Source organism: Tauraco erythrolophus, chromosome 6 (genome assembly GCF_009769465.1).
Source record: "Tauraco erythrolophus isolate bTauEry1 chromosome 6, bTauEry1.pri, whole genome shotgun sequence".
Classification (NCBI taxonomy): domain Eukaryota; kingdom Metazoa; phylum Chordata; class Aves; order Musophagiformes; family Musophagidae; genus Tauraco; species Tauraco erythrolophus.
Window position 1 is genome coordinate 20,020,967 of NC_141470.1, and position 19,543 is coordinate 20,040,509.

The window sequence follows — 19,543 nt, forward strand, 5'->3', positions numbered from 1 at the left end:
CCAGAGTGCTGCACTGAGGTTTGCCAGTGTTGGCTCCTCTGCCCCACAGGACTCTGCCCTCTACTGTTGCAGCCTTGGGAATCTTACATTCAGGCTCAATGGTTTTTTTTAGTTTTCTAATATTTTTAAAGAGAATTTAAATAACTCTCCTCTAAAATCACTCCAATCAGCAACAAATGGTAATATAAGATACATAAGCTATGATAATGTAAGTACTCAGTGTGAACCTACAAAAAAGCAGCAACAGAAAGGCATGTTCTTTTTCTTCTGTTCAATCTGCTGTCCACATACTCAGTTGTCTTATGAGAGGTTTATTGTTTAAACTTTTTTAAGCTGTTCGTGTATTATCATATTTTGCATGCAAAGCATATAGCAATATATAGAGATTATCACTTAAGAAAAACTTTTCTTGTAATACTGATGTGTTAATTTTAAACATAACACCTACCACTGCAAATACAGTAAAGTGAATACTCTGACAAAGTCAAGTGGTATCCTGAAAAAGCCTGATGTTCTTGGAATGGAAAATGGAAACATTGCTGAGACAGAAAAATATTAACCATATTTTTATTTTGCTTTTGCTTTAACCAAATCCATTGCAATAGGATGTAAATGTTCAATTACTTTCCTACACCTCTCTTGTTAATTGAGAAAGAATGTTTTTAGAAATAAGCTTGAGTTTCTGCTTATCACTCTGTTTTCAATTCTCATGCAAGTATCAATCTTGAGATATATATTTGGGATCTGCAGATATGTCACAATATATTGCAGAGAGTAGTAACACTAGAATAAGAACAGTATTGTTAAATTAACATTCTGTGTATAGAATGCAGACTTTTTCCATGCAGAGCATTGACATATTTGGAATAATATCACGTGCAGTGTAACGTGGAGACATTTGTTTCAAAAGATGAAATCCTGAGCTGTGTGACCAAGCTCTGTGGTTGGATGCTCCGTGAACAGATCGATGACCAATGTTGGTTTTGGCAGCACTCGGGTTACCTGGACTCCAGGTGAAAGTTTGAATGGAGCAGTGATACTTGTAGACACAGTGGCTAATGTGGGGTTGATGGGTTTTTAGAGATGTGAGGCTATCTTTAAGAAAAGAATAGATTTGTATGTTACTTACTGTATTAAAAATTATTTACAGGATACGACAACATGAACAGCAGTGTCTCAGCTACAGCAATTTGTCTTCACCAATGGACAACAGAAGGTTGTTTGCAATACAGAGACACAGGACTAATCTCTGATGTATTTGCTAGGGTAGAATTCCTTCTAGATCCTAATGCATTTGCTGTTCAGACTTCTCACAGGCAGCAAAGCTAATCTGAATATTCTAGCTGTAAATATCTGCACAGATTTAAACCTTATTAACTCTGATAGATGCTGTTGTGCCTTCATCTCTTACTAGCCTGGAAATGACTGAGAATATTCAACCTGCAATAATGGCCTTTATCTTCTAGTCTTTGTTTTACAACTATAAGACAAACCCTACTCAAACCTTTCTCTGCATAAATTCTCAAATATGTTCCTAGAGATGATTTTGTCCAAATAACTGCTGATCTAGAATAAAGAAACCTCTTAAAAATACAGGGTTTTTTAAGAAGGCGTGAGCCATAAGTAAGGTCTTAGTGTAACCACTAGTGGTGAGGTCAGAGTTCAGCATTCAAACTCTCCTGAAATGAAGTGTGCTTTAACTCACACAGATTTGACTCTGACTTTTAGTAGAATGATACGAGCCTGCAGAAACAATTTTTTTCCTGCCTTTTTTATGGTTCTTTTACTGATGAGTTTTTGGGGAAAGGGATGTGAAAGTTATTTTTCCAGAGAATAGTTGCTATGTTTCAGAAGTTATTTTTACTGCTGGTCTATTTATGTATTAGAAATCACCCATATGCTGTATGAGGGTATAGAAGGAACATAATTAAGTACTAATTAGCAACTAATTAGCAACTAAAATGGATTAAAAAATTAAGCAGGCATTCCTGCAAAATGCTTTAATCCACACGGCACAAACAACACAGCTAGGCTAACAGGATGGTCAGGGAGAAAAAAATGGGAGTTATTGGGTCAAGATGATGTAACAGAGTAACTTTCAAGTGTTTTGTATTTTATGTTCAAAACCGCAGATGCAGTAGGTGTATAGAGAGAGAGGTAACAATTGTGGTGGTCTGTTTTAGCAGAACCTGAGGGGTAGAACCACCTTTGGGAGTTAAAAGAGCAGCGGGGGTGGTCTGAGTTTCTTCAACAAAAAATGAAGTCCCTTTCTAGACATCAGAACATGTGGGGATTACAAAGAAAGGCTGAGTGAAGCTTGTCCTCGTTCACCAGCAGAAAAGGGCAACAATTTTGCAAATGAAGAACTTTCTCCTATGAAGACAGGCTGAGGGAGTTGAGGTTGTTCAGCCTGGAGAAGAGAAGGCTCCAAGGAGACCTTTTAGCAGCCTTCTAGTACCTAAAGGGGGCCTACAAGAAAGATGGAGAGGGACTTTTTACAAGGGCATGTAGTGATAGAACAAGGGGTGATGGCTTTACACTGGGAAAGGATAGATTTAGATGAGCCATAAGGAAGAAATTCTTCATTCTGAGGATGGTGAGGCACTGGAACAGGTTGCCCAGGGAAGTTGTGAATGCCTCATCCCTGGCCAGGATGTGTTCAAGGCCAGGTTGGATGAGGCTTTGAGCAACCTAGTCTAGGGAAAGGTATCCCTGCCCATGGCAGGTGGTTTGGAACTAGATGATCTTCAAGGTCCCTTCTGACCCAAACCATTCTGTGATTCTCTCATTCAAATTTCTCTAGGGGTATCTGCCACTCCTTTCCTTTCCACAGTTGGTTATAAGAGAGGCAACAGCAGACTGAGCTCTGAGTGCTTGCTGTTATCCTTCTCAGCAACCTGTCTAGACACCTGACTACATCACTCCCTCTGAAAAACTTTTCACAATGCACATGTCACAACTTTATAGGAGTGTCTTATCACAGAGGAATAAAATTATCTACTTTGTGATATCAGATGAAACTAGAATGCGAAGTTGAGTGTAGCATTGTCTTCAAAAAAGAGCATTTCCTTTGTTCAAAAGGAAATATTTAACAGGAGTTTTACTGAGGAAGAAATCCAAAATAATATACAGCTCTTACTTGATTTTTTTTTGATTGCTAAGCCCTATATGAACATACCTTAACTGGATATGTTTCCATCATTTCTGAAACATCAAAATACTTCTGCTTACTGAAAATCTGCTAAGCCAGAGTTTATAAATACGAAACTTTAGAAGGTAATTTAAATGCTGAATTAAATTCATACTTTTTATCTAAATTTTGAGAAGCTCTTCATTGTTGTGTCCCAATGTCTAGGGAACTGAATAAATAAGTTGTAGCTTTGTGCATAAACCTGTACTGACCTATCAATATGCCTTAATTACTCACACTAGTATTATAAATACACACTAGTATAATAAAAACAGGAATGGAGCAGACATAATGCACAGGAAATTGTCTAATGGTTACAATCCAATGGAATTCCTTGTCTTCAATTGAGTTCTGTAGGAAGCTGCAGTGCAATGCAGAATCAGGACTTGACACACCTATTAACTTTTGAAACTGTGTTTACTTGAAGTGAACAGCTCTACTCTTTGCATAAAGATTAGATGCTATTTTTCTATTGTTCTCTTCCATTTTCTTTTAAGAAACAAAAGGTCAAGAAATGCATTTTTCCATCATTTTGAGAAGCAATTGAGAGACTCCTGTCAGATGGATATTTAGAAATAATCCTTCTACATGTCAAGCAAATATTTAGTTGAAAGCCACCAAGAAATATAATTAATTCAGCAGTAGAGCAGAAATATAAGTTTATTAGCAGTCTCCTAACCTCAATGCAGCAGAATATATTTCAGAATTTCTGACAAGTAATGTTATTTTTAATTCTGCCTTTACCTTGGAGGCAGAATTCGCTATGGCCAAATCACTATAAAATGCTGCCAATTTTGAAAATGAGGGAGGCATTTTGTGTGGTGATTACAGGTGGAAGGAAAGAGAGGAGAAAAAGTATTTGTTAATACGTGCGTGCAGGTTGGGACTCAAAGTTATGTAGTATGTCTTCAGTTAAGCTGAGTCGTTAGTATTAGCTAGAGTCAGTCTTTTTGCTATTAAGCTGAAAAATGTACTACAAGCTACAACTGGAAGATCTTTCTCTCTTTGGTGCTACCCTCTGTACCAAAATTTCATTAATACACAAAATAAGCCTGTAGCTAATGAATAATTCAGAGATCGCAGAGAAGCCTAATGTACTGAGGCATTCACCTCTGCCCCTGGGGGTCATGACTTGTATCCTCACATGGAAACTAAGCTGGATATAGAAATTTAATTTTTCCCAGAGGCATCGTTTCTCTTCTATGCTCTTCCTTCTTCTAACGAGCTATTTACTTCCAATTTGAGAGTGGAGTAGGTCAACTAACTCTGAGTAAAGATGCTCTAATGATTTATAATCGTGGATTTTATTTCCCAAATTCCCTCAGTAGCAATAGACGAAGTATGTCTACACAAAGAATATACTGCTCTCACAGATGTTACTAAAACTTTCCCTGATCTGTAAGGTGAAGTCAATACTTGCAACAAATCAGTGCAGACTGGTAATAAAGGTCAAAAAATGGGATGAAGAATCAAATCCGAACAGCCTTCCTATAGCAAGCATGTCTTACACGTGCAAAACCTGAACACAGCAATGACACACTTGTATTTTAGTTATTAGAAGATGTGAGTCTATGCTTAAGTCTTTTTTCCTTGAATAACAATGATAAATTGACAACTAGATCTCCAGTATAGTATAGGATGAAAGATGACTAAGTGTAGATAGGGAGGTTAATGAGGTGTTTAAGGTTTCTTAAAAAATTAAGCATGGGGATATGTCTCTATATGGTATCATAACAAGATGTTTTAAAAGAAGTCTGAAGGTCATAAGTGTTAAAAGTAGAGACATATTGTTAACTTCAGTAAGTAAAGAAGGGTTCTTCTCTTTCTTTGGTGATGCAGAATACGTTTGCGTTCTATGTTTGATCACAGACTTTAATATAAGATCTGATAGCTGTGTCTAGATAACATGCAATGAAGACACAAATGATGTCATTTAGTACATGGTCTGTAAGCCATTGCTTACGATCAGTTTCTCTTTTTTTTGTTTTAATAAGACAACCTATATTTGGGTTTCTATTACACCATCATAAGTGTATAGAAACTCTACCAGATTTTCTAGACCTTTGCGATGTTTATATCAGTATTGTAATATAACCTAAGTTGATCTGATTTAAAAAAGAAAAAAAAAATCTTAAAAACACAAGTTTAATAATATTTAGAAGGGACATCATGGGAGAGAGAGAATTACACACGAAGTTATCTGTGCTGGCAGCTGAATGTTATAAATAGAAAAAGTTTTGAGTGGTGCTGGAAGAGACAAGTGTGTTTTTCCAAAAGTACATGGTGAGAAAGAATTTGGCAGCCTATTACTTCCTATTCTAAAATGTTCCAGTTTGTGGGTAAAATAATAATTGAGATGATATCTTTAGGAATTATGTATTTATATATGCAAAAGTATTAGTAATTATTCAGAGATCTATGTTTGTGCTCCTGCCTTTCCTGGGGATGGGCAAGTGGGCATGGGGAATTCACTTGGATCCAAACACATCAATCTCTTGAGCTAGTGCAATTGTGCCAAACCTCTCTGTTGGCATATATTTTGTAAACAGAATTAGGCTCAGGTTTCTGTTTTAATGTTTTGATTGGATATTTAAGGTGACTATTTCTAATATACATGTTCCTTTCTGTATCAAAATGAAATAGATAGCACTTCAAAACAGCGTCCTAAATTACATCATGTATCATCAATCTTTTAAGTAAATGTAGCCTTCCTAATTTTGCTGCTGTACTTCCAGTTTGCTCTGTAATGCAGTGTGCTTTATGAAAATTCGTATTGTTGTCAGCTATTAATATCAATAATTTCAGAATAGTGCTAATGAGTTAGTAGAATATGTTTAGTGAATTTTGTTTGAAGGAACAGAATGGTGTATGTTGAAAATACTCAGCCTTACCTGAGTCCTAAAGTGCAAGCTTATTTCTACAATGCCTTTTTCTTACATAGTTTGAAACAAAGAATTTTCTTGTACTTCCTTTGAGAAAGGAAATTTTTACTTACGCTTATCAGCAAGGTTTTCTTCTGGTTTAAATACACTTTTCCTTAATTTATTTGTGTTCTCCTATTTTCCTTGAAGGATAAATGGCTAACAATTCATTGTTAGCCTTTATGGATACAGAGTTTACTGCCAGTTTATCATACTGTGCATGGTACTGGAACTGTGAATAAGAGTTTAAACTGATTTTTTGCTTTTCCTACCTAGGCATTGAGAAAGGACTAAATACTAGAATTCCTTAAAGTCAGGACTGACTTTAATCAGTCCATACTGCAAGCTTTTTATTATCTCATCTTGGTACAACTTTGTCTTTTAGATTCCAAACATTTTGATTTTGACTCTTCAAAACTTCTCTCATATCTCTTTCCGTTCAAAAGTTTTCAATTCCACAAGAAAATATAAAATATTTAAGGAAAACACTCTTGTACAGGTATTTGTTTACTCAGTCTTTCCTTCACCCCAACAACATTCTGCTGAACCCGAACAGAGAAACTAATGAATTATTTAAGTCAACCACCATCAAAATGTCTTATGGCTATGTCATAGATTCATGCTCTGGACTCCTGCTGTCCAATTCTATTGTGCCAAAGGATGAGACATACAAGGTCTGCACGGTTTCTCTTCCAGGATCTTCTCTAAGGCAAGCATTGCTAGTGCAGCTTTAGAGACAAAAAGTCATGAATAGAAGATCTTGCCCTATAGGCCTCGCCAAGCCAAAACAGCCTTATTTTACTCAATGGCACTTTGACAGACTAAGGACTGGAATATGGCCAGTGTTTTGGAGAGGCAATCTTGGATGTACATCAATCAAGAGTATAATTACATTCGTCTGTACGTTTTCTAAAATTACTGTCTTAAAATGCATGGGCTCTGGAAGTTGCTTCTAAGGAAGAAAAAAGGATTATGGAAAGAGAAGACTAGTTTTGCTACAGCGCTTGAGTTGGCTGCTCATTGTGGCTCTGCGGAACGCCTGGTATGAGGTGCTGATTGTTGCTGCTCACTTCTTTTGAGTAAACTTAATATTGTTTTATAAATAAAACGGTAGCAAAAATAGCAAGTGTATTCTGAGTAGTACTGATATATTTTCTTTCTTTCTGTCAGAAAAAGACAAAAGATTGAGTCATTCAGGATTAAGGAACTGTGTCTCTGTACTTATGTGCCCTTTATATTTTTGTTTATAAAAACCCAAGGAGAACATAAATCTTCAGAATTCAAGGATGATCAAAACTGAGTTGAATGAAGTTTATTCAAAATGTTGTCATCTTACTCTTTTTGAGAATGACTTGGCCTTGTTCTATGACTAATTTAACTAAATGTTGTAACAAATGAGGGTTTTTTCTATATCTTTTTGCTTCATTTCTGGAAGAACAGTTTTGTACACGCTTTTCACACAGGATACACTACTGACTTGTTCACTTACCTCAGGAAGGAAATGGCATGGGCCATTCAAAGAAGTACAAATAGGTGTCACATTTATAGACACTTCTCTATCCTCAAAATTCACAAAGTTTAATATAATACGTTTTTTGCATGTTCTACTCTTTCTCTTAATAGTATCTGTTACAGTAGAATTAGATGCGATAACTATTACCTTTATTCTTAGAAAACCATGTCTCCCAATGTTATAGTTTTGATCTGCATATGCTTTCCTTGTGATCTTTGCTTTGCTGGGAAAAGAGAAGCACAGAAGATTTGGGAACTCAGGGAGGGAACTGTTATGTTTTTCTGTCCTGCCTAGAGTTTACAGGAATTCCTATACTGACTTAAGTAAAAATATGCCTTGTTTGGTAACCTGTTTCTGGCAGCAATCAGCATCTTCTATTTCAGAGGAAAGGAGAACAGGAAAGCATCTTATTGGCCATGTTTCCAGTACCTCCTCAAGGATATCCTACCACTTGATCCAACTAAGCAGCACTAAAGTCCTGGAGGAGGTATGGCACTCAGCTTGAGAAAAACCTATCTTCAGTTTCACAAATGCAGAGTTTAGTCACTTGAGATAGACATTCCCAAAACAGTGCTTTTAGTTAGCTCAAAACTGAAGTAAAGTGTGTTTAAATGAGGTGGGGAGGCGGGGTGGAGGGAACCTGACTCTAGAACTGCTCATCAGATTTTCACTGAAAACCTTCATAATCTTCACATTTTGGCACCAATATTGATTCCTTTATTTCTGTGTATCTTGTATTGTTCAGAGTTTCACAAGGTTTATCACTCTTATTCTTCTTCATGACCAGAATGTATCCTCTTCTCCCTTTTGATTTACTCAATATAGAGCACTTGAAACAGTCTTTCCTCTCTTCTCATATTCTTTTCAATTTCTTTTCTTTTGTGCTCAAAACTTTTTTCCTGACTTTTGCACAAAAGTAACTTTTCTCGTCTGTCTGTCAACATTTTGATTTGGTTTCATTTCACTTGTGACTTTTCACTTTGTATTGCATGTCTATTTTTTTAATTTTTAGCATCTGTTTTCTTACTCATTCCTTTACACCTCTCACTGTTGGAGTCACAACTTTTTCCAAGTATATCACACACTTCAAACATCCATCTTCAGTTCCTTTCTTAAAACCAATTGTTTAACCCTCAGATACTTTCAGTACCTTAACTTTTCTTACCTCATTCTTTTAATACTCAAGCTTATCTGTCACAAATAAGACACTTCATAACTTTGTGTTCAATTGCATTTATCCTACTGATGTTAATTACTTCCATTTCTTTCATATTTTCTTTTTTCATCTTAATCTTGTTTGCAAAAAAAAGGAAACTGCTATTCTCTCCTTTTTTAAAAAGTCTAAAAAATTGTATTTTGAATATACGCTTTCTGTGAAGAAAACTAAAATAAGGAGGGGAGTATGAAGTTGATATTTCTAGGCACTTCTTTGAGTGAAGTTGACAAAACTACACAAGATGTGATCTGATGTATACTATCTACGTAAATTTGAATGTCTCCAGTAATAAGGAATCTTTCTCTGTTATTATTTAAGCAGTTTTTTTAAAACTTAGATGTGAAGAGATTGAGGACCCTCAATTAAAAACAATTAAACACTAAAGCTGCTTCTTATTTTGAACAGCTATGGGTCCATTTAGCATTTCTTGAAAAACACATCCCGACTGAGGTTTCCAAGATAATGAAGGAGCTGGTGAGCCATGAACTCTATAGACCTACTGTGGTTTTTTAAAAAAATAAACAGTAAACATATTTTTCAGTTTTTCCAATTATATTATTAATTTTGCATGCATTATAAAGCTTACTGGATGCACTTCAGTAAGAATAAAATATCACACTTGCCACTTCTAGATAGGAATTATATTTTTAATGTATCAGTAATCTCTTCTCACAATATGACCAGGATATATGGAATCAGGATATGTTCTGTTAAATCCAGAGAGGAGGGCAGTATTGGAGTCTGAGTGCCATTTTGATTTCCAAGTGATAAGTGTATTATCCTTTATCTTTCCAATTTGGAAAGTAGGCACAGTAAGGGCAAGGTTTTCTGCTGCTGTAAAGCTGAGAACAGCCATTCATTCACAGAATTATACCCGTTTGCTTCATCTGAGGGATTTACCTCAAACTCGTAACACAGACATACATAATTTTAATCCTGTAGAATATCACCACAGGGAAGTTGAACTGTGAGCATAAAAATTGTCTTGTCTGAAACATACAGTGAAACTCTTGTGAGAAGTCATTTGGAGGAAGGGAGGAGATGTACAAAGAAAATTCCACTGTTTCTTCCTATCAGGGAAAACTTTTTGTGCAATAAAGTGGTCATTTACTTGTTTTGCTATATTTTAAATATTAATCTTTTTGTTAAAAAAAAATCATACAGCAACTTCAGCTAGTGAAGGAAGAGTTTAAGTGAGTTTCAAAGAAAGATTTTTACTTTTGTGTTTTTTTTAATAGAACAGCAAATTGATTTGTTTGGAGTAATACTTGCAGATAGCTCTCCAGAAATAAATGTGTAACTAATGGCTTAGAGTGAAAAGAATGGTTGAGCTGTTTCTCCTGAGAAGATGAGGGTCAGAACCAAGGAATCTCTTGGATGTGCCAAGCTTGTGGCAATGTGCTTTTTGAAGCATTTTATGTGGTGAGTTGAGATCTTGTTAAAACCTGGAACAACTCACAGTGCATACATGCATATGTTGACTTCTTCGAGAACAGATTGGGAAGGCGACCACTTGGCACTGACAGCGCTCCTTTGTTCGCTGCCACGCGTGCCATGTGCGAGTGGAACAAAGGTGTGGGTGTGATCCAGGCTTTGGATTTGTAAGGGCAAGTGAGACGTAGTCATACGCCCGAATGTTCCCTTTTGCCTTTTGGGAAGATATTTAAAAATAAAGGATATAAAAACCAGATGAATGTTACAAATACAAAGCTACCACACATTCCAAGTTGGTTTGTTAGCTTTGTAAAAACTGTCTTCTAAAAATAGTTCTGATGATAATGCCACAAATTTAATGATGCCGTGGGACTATTTCTCTCTGCTACACAGGGCAAGAGTTTCATTGTTCACCTCTTTTTTTTTTTTCTAAAGTACTAGAAAAAGCCCTAAATATGCTGTTTGAACACATGAAAGAACACACCATCTTGTTAGTTAATTAGCAAAGATTCTGCACGCTTGTTCTGAAATGTAGGCTTTCATCAGTAAAGCATTGGGATTTTTTTATAACAAAAAGCAGCTACTTATGGTCAGACCATCCGAGTAGAGCCTTGACCAGAAGTGTCCTTTCATTACAGGTACAATTAATATTAGGAAATGTGATCAGATAATGTTTAAAAATTTGAAATAACTGCCATGAACCTGTTACAAGGCTACAAAGTTTCTAAGGACTTTCCATCCTGTAGTATATCTTCCATACAAAGCAACTACAAACAAGCCAACTCCTTTCCTCTATTCTCTAAAAAAGCTTCCAGTATCCAAATCAGCTCCAAGTGTGCTTTTGTTATTCACAATGACGATGATGATCAGATGTGAACAAAAGCTACTGCGCAGAGCTCTCTTAAAAAATCCAAACAGGTTTTGGAAGAACTGTTTATAACAAATCAAGGGTTTGAGTGTGTTTGGAGTCAAGCTGATGATTTTCTTGCCCAAAGTGGAATCATACCGTTGTCTTATATTTTCCTCCTGCCACTACAATATGAATTACGTTTTGACACCTTTTAAAACTTAAAAAAAATTTTTCTAAGGGACCGAGACTCCAAGCAGGAGTACAAATAACTCCTATTGATATTTGCATGTCATGGGAGAAGACTTGGCTCCTGAAATCACTGCTGTGTGAGCAGTCATCTTGGGCAGCACATTGCTAACACCACAGTGTAGTACCTAGTGCTGTCTAAAGCTCTTGCACTTCTCTTTGGCACCGTGTTGTGTATCTAAATTTTCCTATGAAAGGGATACTGAGTGGCCTCACTGCACAAAGTTCTTTGTTTTCCCCCTCTGCACTGGCACATACCAGCACGGGCTCTGAGGCTGCTTGTTTAAGAATCCCTGGACCTCAGTCTGCATTCCTCAGTGTCAGCCTCGGTTAGCTGCAGGACAACACGGAGATATAATTCAAGTTAAAACTGCAGTCCTATTGACTTGAGCGTTAGTTAACACTTAAAACATTATGCAGTAGACAGCAGTTGCATAGCATGGGTATACTACAAATACACTACACCTTGAATTCAAAGTTCCTTTGTTGATTATTCCTTCCCGAAACTTTAATTGCAACAAAAAATGACAGGCAAATCTTACACAGAGTCACACAACAATTATCAGAACTTAGTCTTTTGATACAGATAGGTGCATAAGATGTCAAAAAGATCAAATTATCAAGAAATTCTGAAGGTGAATTTTTGCTTGGCCATGTTCTTGCAGTATATGCTCACGGTAAAATCTGATATCAGTGTTTCAATGTGTGCAGCTGAAATTAAATATCACATCACAAGGTGTAGCAGGGATAGTTGTGAGCTTGATCGTGTAAAGAAGTTTGACCACTGCTTCTGTGAAGGTTTTGTTGTATGGAAACAAATGGTGAAAATTACAGCCTTTAATGACAGAATATAGACGTTTACTGATTAAAGCTTATTTTTTTACAGAAGCATTATAAAAACTCAGAAAACCAGTAGTCAACAGGTTTTCAGAGAAGAGAAATGGTTAACAACTACCATTGACAAGGACTTTCACCGGCAGCATTAATTGAATTTTCATGGTTCTTGACACATTTTTTTGTTATAAATGCTTTTGTGGTTCCAGCCTAGAAAAGGGATGAGGTTTTGCAAAGTATCTTTTAAGACAATGGCGTTTTAACATTACTTTACTCGCCTTTTTTGGATGGAAAAGGCAACTGTAGTTTTTCATTTAAATGAGAAACCTTGATATAAACCACTTCTATGATGCACATGTTGCATTTTAGAACTTATCTGAAATTTTATCTGATTCAATGACACTTTTACAGTAAGTTATGTGGACGTTGGATTTTTTGCCTTTGCATCTGTGTTAATAAGGAGGTTTTTATCATCCTAGTGTTGGGATCCTGATTGTACAGGAACTATGCAGTAATGCTGTAGAATGTCTTAGCAGATCTTTGAAAAACACCTAGAAATTCATTAGTACAGCAAAACAAAGGGCTTTCTGCTCCACAAACTTCACTCAGATGACATTTGCTGAAGAAACTGGACATTGTATACAAAGAATAGAATTAGTGACTAAGATGTGACAAGATATTTCTTCATCTTTAATGCATCTGGACTGTTTAATATATTTATCTAGCTTGGGCAGAAGTTAGTGCTTGTAAGGAAAATAATCAGACAACTGTTGATGTAAGCGTATCAGCTAATTAAACATTAGAAGGTAATTTTTTAATTATTCATTTCTGAAAGCTATTTCTCATAGTATCTGGTTTGACATGTAGCATAGTTCTTTACATGATGTATGTCAAAAACTATTACATTACAAGATTATGTCCTTTATAACTAACTTTGCATTTGAAGAAATGCTAGAGAACCAGATGTGATACGTAAATGCTGATAACTTGGTCAAGAGCTGGCTTAGCTAAAAAATAGATTAAATTTAGACGATTTATTATTTCTGTAACCATACTCTGAAATGACTAGGTCTCTGTGAGAGCATAGCTTTCCTTTTACATAGTGCACTGAATCAAAGCAGCTGTGATAGTATTGTTATTTCTATATTCTCACATTACTTAGAAACTTTTAGTGCATGGGACTGCAGCTTTTTTCACAATCACTAAATTTGACATATCATTCAAATCTGAGAGTTTCCACAGAAACTGGGAGGTGTTGAGCCGACTTAGGCTGGGAAACAACTGGACTTCAAGTTCTCTCTTCCTTATTTACTCTTTGATGTTTCCCATTTGGCCACTTCCATTTCTGGGCTACCAATAAGTGCTGTGTTTGTTGCTATTTTCACATATGTAGCAGGGAGAACTTGGCATTGCATTGTTTGCAATCCCAAGTCACCATTTGAAATGCTGAAATTCGTTTTATTTTATGCTGATGTCTTCAAGGTTTGCTTCTTGTATCTGCAGGCAATGAGATATCACGAGTTGGTTTCTCACTGAGAGTTCTTTGACATGATTTTACTTCCCCAAATCAGACAGACAGAGAATAATTGGTAATGTTTAGGATGGTATAGAAACCCACTATTTTTTGCATAATTTCTACTAATCAAATTATCAGAAGTAACTGATGCTACAGATTTTCCACCATTTTCTTATCATGAAAATAGTGGTCTTACAGTTGCCTTATAGATGAAGTTATATCTTTCTAAAAATATTACTTGAATCAAAAGAGTTCCCCCTTCTTTTTTCTTATCAAAGTGTGGCAAATTTACTCCGAATGTAGAATTTTCACTTGGCTGAATTTGGTAGCTCAATGTGAACTTTTTAGGACAAAAGCCAGAGAGTGATGGGAAAGCTACTGTCTCTATAAAGAAAGGAGCCCGTGATATGTATTGTCACCGTTAGACTCTGGAATCAATTGTTAAAAATAAATCAACATTGTGTCGCTTAGCTAATGAAATATATTGCCATAATTTTTTTTTCTTTTAGATACTGGAAGTCCTCTTTGATTCACTTTACCAGAAATGTCTGTGCTAATATGGTGGTTCTAAGACATTCAGCTTCTGTTCCTATCATGCAATCTTTCTGCACAACATAATGATCAACATAGGCCCAGCTTCATGGCTAATTTCTTTTCATCTTGTGTATTCCTCCATCAATAACCTTTATGACTTGCTTTCTAGCTAATTAACATGATGGAAGATTCGTCCCTTGAAATATGACGATATAGATCAATAAGTACTGGGTAAAATGTGCTTTGTCTGCTTTTATTCCTGTGTTTGCAGTACCATTGATTCATTTCTTTATATGAAAAGAGTGTTGTTACAAGAAACAGAAGCTTAGCCTTTGATTCCTTGAAATCTTGGAACACTGAGTTTCATACTTAGCTTATCTGTAGTACAAACACAGCATTTTCCAGAAGGCCCAGTTGGGACTAGCTAGCTATGCAATATCCAAGTCAAGCAGAGTCTAACAGGGAGAGATGAAACTGGTATCCTCACTTACAGATTATAGATTTTTGTATTAAGTGATGCTTTAGGGGTCTCTGCTGTTCAGTGGCTTCTTAGGAGTCCTTTGTTTTTCTTACATTTGTTAAAGGGTAAAAGGCTACTTCTAGTTTGGGATTTTTTTATCTTTTTTTTTTTCCTTCCCTGCCTTAAACTTAGCCTAGAGGAAACCTGAGGAGGCTGCCTCCACCAAATGGATGCAGTAACTTAAAGACTTTTTAAATGTTTTCTCCTATTACTACTCTTCTTACCCTCAATGTTCATATTCTATCTTCTGTGTTGTGAATCTCACCCTCTTTAGAGAGAATCTGAAATAGAGAAATGATGTGATTGATAGTTCAACACATCCTCTTTAACATGAAGAATGGAAAGAAACATAACCTAAGGGTAAAATGATTTTCTAGAAAAATTCTTTTTGGATCAGTTCTAGATTTCTGCTGCAGTTGCATGTAATCTTTGCATAGCATTGTCAGTAAGGCAAATTGTCTAAACGTATACAAATATGGTTTGTTTACTGCTTTGTTTTGGATTTATTTAATCTGCATGACCCACAACAATCATACATTAGGCTGAAAATTAAAATCAGCCTAAATTATAATGGTTTGAAATGTGTAACTGATTCAAAATGTAACTGAGCTGCTGTCTTAGGAGGTAAGGCCACAAGGTAGACCCACCTTTTCCAGTGTGCCTTTTCTCTGCCTCACATTGCTTCTCTGTGTTTTTCCTCCACAATCAGTGATGGTGTTCTGAAGCCAGACAACAACGATAAGACTTCTTTACAGCTTTCAGGAATGGAGTTTCTACAGAATCATACCAAGAATGTGTTTGCTCAGGTCTTGAGAACATGTAGGTGCTCATGTGGGAAAGACATTTCCTGGAACAGTGCTAAAGGACCAACATAGGAGTACACTGGTGGCATGGTACCATTGAAATTCCTGGTTAGTAATCACCGAGCCACATTAATTTCTGCATCATGGAAGGGATTTGCTTGGGAGTACTGTGTCGGCCATTCAGCATGCCAGAGACTATTCTAATAACTTGCTGTGTTCCACATTAACAACATCACAGCAAAGACTATCACATGCTTCTGCCCACAATTGTTTAATTTGCTGGTAGAGACATGGCCTCGGAGCCTCGGCGTGTTGATGCTGCACAGAAACTATGCCCATTCAAACCAAAATGGCATTGACAAGTATTCTTTCTCTTTGAGTTCCTGGTCTAGAAAGGATAGAGAAAGCAATTACAGCAATTGGGTTTTGTATTCTAAAGTGTTGCTAATGGGATTTTGCATGTTTTGTCTCATGTGTTAAACACTCATTTTGTACCACTTAACAGTTTGGAGGGGGGAGGTATTTTTTATGGTAATACCTACTTTTCATAAGATATACATACTTACTGTTTATCTACAGCATTTATGACAAAACAACAAGGCCTTGGAGAAACAGATCTTGAAACTACTTTTCGTGCCAGATCTGTTCTCACAGAAATTGCCAGATGAGATTTCTTCTTGGAGGATTAACTGCTTTTTCCTCTGCCCCATCCTCTTCTCTTAAGCCAAGTGCTTAAACAGTCCAGTAAGTTTGACTGCTAAACCCCAATTCTTAATGAGTAATGTTGTGTTTGTCTTACACTAAAGTCTTGCTCAGGGATGGTTCCATAGCATCTGCATAAGGTTAGCTTTTGTTTCCAGAATTTTGAATCTGATGTTTGCGTTAATCCATTTCTGCTTTACAAGGGCTCAGATACTAGAGGGATTGTATTAGAACTCCTGTTCAAATCATCTTTTTCAGATTAAAGTGAAAACGTTTGTTTTCTCACTACTCTCCCAGTCTTTATTTAAAGTGATTTGACAGGTCCTACTCCATAAACTTTTTTTGTTTAACCTGAAGGTAGAATCTGTTAAAGAGTAAATGCACTAGTTTGATTGGAATTGACTATTTAGATGTTTTGGTTATTCCACTCGTGCTCATTTTAGGGACCTGAATAACTTTTAATCTCTCTTGTGATTGAAGATATAGCTGCACTATTGAATGTTTCGGGGAAAAGTACAAGGCAGGTATATACTGTATTACCTGTTCTGGTAGCTGCTTATTTGCATGTTCTTCCTCTGCACTGCAGCTGAAAATTAGTCCTCTTGTCTATGACCTGAATGTGGACACTGTAGACAAGAGCAGTTACCACTGCTCTGCACTACGCTGCTTTCACAATGTTTCTCATGTTGGTTTTTTAACACCAAAAAGTTTCAAAAGACCTATCCCTGTTTTCCGTCTCTATCTTTTTACTTGAGCAGTAAATTGGAATAACTTCTCTTTAAAAACTTAGATGAATGTTTTGGAGAAAGATTTGTTTTTATCGTTTAAATGGTCTACAGAAAGATTTTTCTTGTTTCTTTTGTTTGGTATGTGCGGAGGGTTTTTTGTTTGATTTTGAAACTATAATTATTTGGTAGTATAAATATTAGCCTAAGTAGTCTCAGGTATCTGCTGCAGAGAAATGATTTGTTTTTACAGTCTTAATCTTGGCTTATTTCCTTCTTTAAAACTCAACTTCTGGCTTGATTTACAATGATCACACAATACTTTGATACAAGTTCAAGTCTTCTGGAAAAATTACTTGCAACGATGAAAACACAAAAATCTATGAAGTTGCTTACATCATCTCGAAGTGGGTCCCCAGCTGATAAATTCCCAAATTCCTCCTCTTAAAAAAAAAATTTAGATTTCATAAGCCTTAACCTTCTCCGAATCATTCCTTGTTAAAGATATTGATACATTCCAATGGCCATAACTTATCAACAGTTCCAAGTTAATATTTCCATTATATTTCTTTAGTTCTGCCCATCTTCACCCATCTTTGGTGTTGGTATACATCACAAGGAAGTCTGTACAAAATTTATGCACTTATTTTATCAAATAGACTAAATATAAACTCATTTTTTTCATAGCAGTATTCAATATCTTTTGTTTCATTAAAATTGATATAAATTAATCCTGAACAAACAATAGGTTGTAGTGTACTCCGGCCTTACAAAGCAAATCAGATGATTAAATCTTATAAGAAAATTTTCTTAGCATTTGAACGTAGGAAGAAGTATCTGCAGTCTTGTTAAAAAATTCGGTACAGATGGGAATTGTTATTACGGAAATTTTAACTGCTTGGATATAGAATAGGGAATAAATACTGCTAATTATGTGAGGATTGATTACTTGTTAATATTATATTGAATAGTTTTTTTTTTTCCACTGCTGAGTGACACAAGAAAACAAGTAGTAGGGTAAGTAAAAAGCACAATCTAGACGAACAAGCATTAAAAAGTAACCTGTGGAGGAAGCATATTATTTCTATTGCAATAATATGAAACGCACACGATAGGAATGTATAGGAACAAGAATTTTTTTATTAATTCTTCACTTAGAGGATAGGTATCAAAAAGTGTACATATTTGAAGAAGACTTCAAAGTAAACTCAAATTCCAAATACTGCAAGATGTGAACAAATCTGTTAGAAATATTACAAAAAAAATTGGAATAAGTGTTGATAAAAAGACAACTGAAGGCTTAGAGAAAGATGAAGTAGTAAATGCAAAGTATACTTTCAGAAAGGTAGATTATGTCAGGCAGATTTCTTAACTTCTACTTCTTGGATTTAAGTAAAATACAATGTGTTTTACTGAGAAATTAGTAAATAAGTGAGACAGACAATCCCATTTGGTAGAAGAATTGTAAAGGCTAAGATATGGTTAGAAAGAGTGAATGCTGTATGTACTGTTGTAGGTAATCATTTTGGCATGCTTTCTGTTGAAATTAAACAACAAACAGCAAAGTTATGGAGAAGCCTCACACTTAGGATTGCTGATGTTTGGAAAAAAGAAATAAGTGACTATTTACATTTTCTTTATTTTTTTTTAAAGTGCTCCAAAAAATCCTAAGTACTACTTAATGTGAAAATTTTTAAATTATTTTTTTTGTCGAAGAAGCAAAACTCCAAATTTTCTGTACATTTTTAAATAATGAAGGGAGATGAGAAGCCTGTTAGCAAATGGAAAGGCTTTACTGAATCCATGTAGTATGGGTACACTTCACGGAGCAAAAACCTCTCAGTTCTTCCCTTACATACTTGTATTCCCAACTGAAATGAACGAGTCTGAATAAATACAACCACTCTGACAACACTTCATTTTATTATTTTTCATCATACAGTAGTCCTGTTCCCAGGCTAACATGTTTATTTGAAGCACATATGCCTGGTCTCGACTGCACTATTGCCTCCAGATATATATGAATATAGGCTGTGAATGGCTAATGACAGTCTCTGTATTTAGGAAAACACATTTCATAATGTGTTTTGTCTAGGTCACTATCAGTGGATCTTGATCACTGGTCCCTGGAGACTTCTATGGTGGCCCATAAAAATATTGCTGGCAAACACAAATAAAGTGATGCCAAGAATTAAGATGCTGGAGGATCACTGGTCCAAGAAGTGCAGGTTCAAATTTGAATATATTTGATCACATATGTTTGATTGTTTCACTAATGTAAATTTTTCATTGACTTTGATGTGGCCTGCAACTCTTTAAGTCACAGAGACATCTTTTTCACAGACAATTTTTCTGGCTTTTTATTGACACCAGAGAGTAACACTTTGCAATGCGGGATCTCCATCAGCCTTGACTGTGTTGTATTAATCAATTTAATTTATAGTATAAGCTATTAAGTATTGACTAAAGCTTGATTTTAGTCAAGTTTTAAGTTATTTGTCTAATGGTCTTAAATGGTGGCTTCCAGCGTTTTGATATG

General features: G+C 35.7%; 1 protein-coding gene across 2 annotated transcripts in view; it reads left to right on the plus strand.

The window, feature by feature from the left end:
* ANO3 (anoctamin 3) overlaps positions 1–19,543 on the plus strand; it is a 210,213-nt gene that overhangs the window by 2,494 nt on the left and 188,176 nt on the right. The gene's annotated exons all lie outside the window — the stretch shown is intronic.